Source organism: Triticum urartu, chromosome 4, assembly GCF_003073215.2.
Source record: "Triticum urartu cultivar G1812 chromosome 4, Tu2.1, whole genome shotgun sequence".
NCBI classification, from domain to species: domain Eukaryota; kingdom Viridiplantae; phylum Streptophyta; class Magnoliopsida; order Poales; family Poaceae; genus Triticum; species Triticum urartu.
This window is the reverse complement of record NC_053025.1, coordinates 436544046-436548911: the sequence shown is the minus strand read 5'-3', so window position 1 is coordinate 436548911 and position 4866 is coordinate 436544046.

Sequence of the window (4866 nt, the reverse complement as noted above, 5' to 3'; positions counted from 1 at the left end):
ATAATACATACTGATGTATGCGATCCGATGAGTGTTGAGGCTCACGGCGGGTATCGTTATTTTCTAACCTTCACAGATGATTTAAGCAGATATGGGTATATCTACTTAATGAAACATAAGTTTGAAACATTTGAAAAGTTCAAAGAATTTCAGAGTGAAGTGGAAAATCATCGTGACAAGAAAATAAAGTTTCTACGATCTGATCGTGGAGGTGAATATTTGAGTTCGAGTTTTGTCTACATTTGAAACAATGCGGAATAGTTTCGCAACTCACGCCACCCGAAACACCACAGCGTAATGGTGTGTACGAACGTCGTAATCGTACTTTACTAGATATGGTGCGATCTATGATGTCTCTTACTGATTTACCGCTATCATTTTGGGGTTATGCTTTAGAGACGGCTGCATTCACGTTCAATAGGGCACCATCAAAATACGTTGAGACGACGCCTTATGAACTGTGGTTTGGCAAGAAACCAAAGTTGTCATTTCTTAAAGTTTGGGGCCGCGATGCTTATGTGAAAAAGCTTCAACCTGATAAGCTCGAACCCAAATCGGAGAAATGTGTCTTCATAGGATACCCAAAGGAAACTGTTGGGTACACCTTCTATCACAGACCTGAAGGCAAGACTTTTGTTGCTAAGAATGGATCCTTTCTAGAGAAGGAGTTTCTCTCGAAAGAAGTGAGTGGGAGGAAAGTAGAACATGATGAGTTAACTGTACCTGCTCCCTTATTGGAAAGTAGTTCATCACAGAAATATGTTCCTGTGATTCCTACACCAATTAGTGAGGAAGCTAGTGATGATGATCATGTAACTTCAAATCAAGTTACTACCGAACATCATAGGTCAACCAGAATGAGATCCGCACCAGAGTGGTACGGTAATACTATTCTGGAGGTCATGTTACTTGAACATGACGAACTTACGAACTATGAGGAAGCGATGATGAGCCCAGATTCCGCAAAATGGTTTGAGGCCATGAAATCTGAGATGGGATCTATGTATGAGAACAAAGTATGGACTTTGGTTGACTTGCCTGATGATCGGCAAGCCATAGAAAATAAATGGATCTTCAAGAGGAAGACGGACGCTGATAGTAGTGTTACTATCTACAAAGTTAGACTTGTCGAAAAAGGTTTTTTGACAAAGTTCAAGGTGTTGACTATGAAGAGATTTTCTCACTCGTAACGATGCTTAAAGTCTGTCCGAATCATGTTAGCAATTGCCGCATTTTATGAAATCTGGCAAATGGATAACAAAACTGCAATCCTTAATGGATTTATTAAAGAAGAGTTGTATATGATGCAACCAGAAGGTTTTGTCAATCCTAAAGGTACTAACAAAATGTGCAAGCTCCAGCGATCCATCTGTGGACTGGTACAAGCATCTCGGAGTTGGAATATACGCTTTGATGAGTTGATTAAAGCATATAGTTTTATATAGACTTGCAGTGAAGCCTGTATTTACAAGAAAGTGAGTGGGAGCACTAACCTTTCTGATAAGTATATGTAAATGACATATTGTTGATCAGAAATGATGTAGAATTTTTTGGAAAGCATAAAGGAGTATTTGAAAGGAGTTCCTCAAATAAAGACCTCGGTGAAGCTACTTACATGTTGAGCATCAAGATCTATAGAGATAGATCAAGACACTTGATAAAGATTTTCAATGAGTATGTACCTTGACAAGATTTTGAATTAGTTCAAAATGGAACAGCCAAAGAAAGAGTTCTTGCATGTGTTGCAAGGTGTGAAGTTGAGTAAGACTCAAAGCCCGACCACGGCAGAAGATAGAAAGAGAATGAAAATCATTCCCTATGCCTCAGCCATAGGTTCTATAAAGTATGCCATGTTGTGTACCAGATCTATTGTATAACCTACACTGAGTTTGGCAAGGGAGTACAATAGTGATCTAGGAGTAGATCAATGGACAGCGGTCAAACTTATCCTTAGTGGAACAGGGATATGTTTCTCGATTATGGAGGTGACAAAAGGTTCGTCGTAAAGGGTTACGTCGATGCAAGTTTTTGACACTGATCCAGATGACTCTAAGTCTCAATCTGGATACATATTGAAAGTGGGAGCAATTATCTAAAGTAGCTCCGTGCGGAGCATTGTAGACATAGAAATTTGCAAAATACATAACGGATCTGAATGTGAAAGACCCGTTGACTAAGCTTCTCTCACAAGCAAAACATGATCACACCTTAGTACTCTTTGGGTGTTAATCACATAGCGATGTGAACTAGATTACTGAATCTAGTAAACCCTTTGGGTGTTGGTCACATGGCGATATGAACTATGGGTGTTAATCACATGATGATGTGAACTATTGATGTTAATCACATGATGATGTGATCTAGATTATTGACTCTAGTGCAAGTGGGAGACTGAAGGAAATATGCCCTAGAGGCAATAATAAATTTATTATTTATTTCCTTATTTCATGATAAATGTTTATTATTCATGCTAGAATTTTATTAACCGGAAACTTAGTACATGTGTGAATACATAGACAAACAGAGTGTCACTAGTATGCCTCTACTTACCTAGATCGTTGAATCAAAGATGGTTATGTTTCCTAGCCATAGACATGAGTTGTCATTTGATTAGTATGTTGCTATTGCTTTCTTCATGACTTATACATGTTCCTATGACTATGAGATTATGCAACTCCCGTTTACTGGAGGAACACTTTGTTTGCTACCAAACGTCACAACGTAACTGGGTGATTATAAAGGTGCTCTACAGGTGTCTCCGAAGGTACTTGTTGGGTTGGCGTATTTCGAGATTAGGATTTGTCACTCCGATTGTCGGAGAGGTATCTTTGGGCCCACTCGGTAATGCACATCACTATAAGCCTTGCAAGCATTGTAACTAATGATTTAATTGCGGTATGATGTATTACGGAACGAGTAAAGAGACTTGCCGGTAATGAGATTGAACTAGGTATTGGAGATACCGACGATCGAATCTCGGGCAAGTAACATACCGATGACAAAGGGAACAACGTATGTTGTTATGCGGTCTGACCGATAAAGATCTTCGTAGAATATGTAGGAGCCAATATGGGCATCCAGGTCCCGCTATTGGTTATTGACCGGAGGCGTGTCTCGGTCATGTCTACATTGTTCTCGAACCCGTAGGGTCCGCACGCTTAAGTCCTTGGGTGCATGCTTAGGTCCCATGCAAGAAATGGGAATCAGTTTCAAACATCAGGGCATCGTTGATTGCCGACAAAACATTGAGATGCCTGGTTTTTAAATTCTAGTAAATCCAAAACCCGTCTGAAATTCATGAAACTTGGCATGCTATCATGGAGCGGCATCAACGTGTCGTGGTAAAGAATTTGTCCCATTTGGGGCAGGTTTGGGTATATGCTTCTCACAAATCGGAGCTTCTCACAACAAGCATCACAGTTTTCGGTAGGGAACGTCCCACCTTGGGGACGAAACGATATCCATTGCCTCTTATTGCTTTCAATTTTTTTTCTCGTGTAACCATAGAACAACAGGAGTATTGTGTGATTTTTTGTGATTGTTTGGGGTTCGTTTGGACATTTTTATGCATTAACTGAGTTTTCAATGCATTTATGTGCATAATTCAAATTTGAACTACATGCACATGCTCCAGTGCATATAAATTGGTTGAAAAATCAAATCTGTGTCCTTGGGTGCATGCTTAGGCCCCATGCAAGAAATGGGAATGAATTTCAAACACCAGGGCACCGTTGATTGCTGACAAAACATTGAGATGCCTCGTTCTTAAATTCTAGTAAATCCCAAACTCGTCTGAAATTCATGAAACTTGGCATGCCTTCATGGAGCGGCATCAACATGTCGTGGTAAAATTTTGTCCCGTTTGGGGCAGGTTTGGGTATATGCTTCTCACAAACCAGAGCTTCTCACAACAAGCATGATGGTTTCGGTAGGGAACGTCCCACCTTTGGGGACGAAACGATATCCACTGCCTCTTATTGCTTCCAAAAATTTTCTTGTGTCAACATAGAACAACAGGAGTGTTGTGTCAACTTTTGTGATTTTTTGGGGGGTTCGTTTGGATATTTTTATGCATTAACTGAGTTTTCAATAGCATTTATGTGCATAATTCAAATTTGAACTACATGCACATGCTCCAGTGCATATAAATTGGTTGAAAAATCAAATATGTGTCCTTGGGTGCATGCTTAGGTCCCATGCAAGAAATGGGAATGAATTTCAAACACCAGGGCATTGTTGATTGCCGGCAAAACATTGAGATGTCTGGTTTTTAAATTCTAGTAAATCCAAAACTCGTTTGAAATTCATGAAACTTGGCATGCTATCATGGAATGGCACCCGACATGTTGTGGTATTTTTTGTGTCCATTTTGAGAGAAGGCGCACTCGAATAATGACAGCCAACAAAGGCATTTCGAAAAAATAGCTGCCACTTCCATGATAGCATGCCAAGTTTCATGAATTTCAAACGAGTTTTGGATTTACTAGAATTTAAAAACCAGGCATCTCAATGTTTTGCCGGCAATCAACGGTGCCCTGGTGTTTGAAATTCATTCCCATTTCTTGCATGGGACCTAAGCATGCACCCAAGGACACATATTTGATTTTTCAACCAATTTATATGCACTGGAGCATGTGCATGTAGTTCAAATTTGAATTATGCACATAAATGCATTGAAAACTCAGTTAATGCATAAAAATGTCCAAACGAACCCCAAAAAATCACAAAAATTGACACAACACTCCTGTTGTTCTATGTTGACACGAGAAAATTTTGAAGCAATAAGAGGCAAGTGGATATCGTTTCGTCCCCAAAGGTGGGACGTTCCCTACCGAAACCATCATGCTTGTTGTGAGAAGCTCTGGT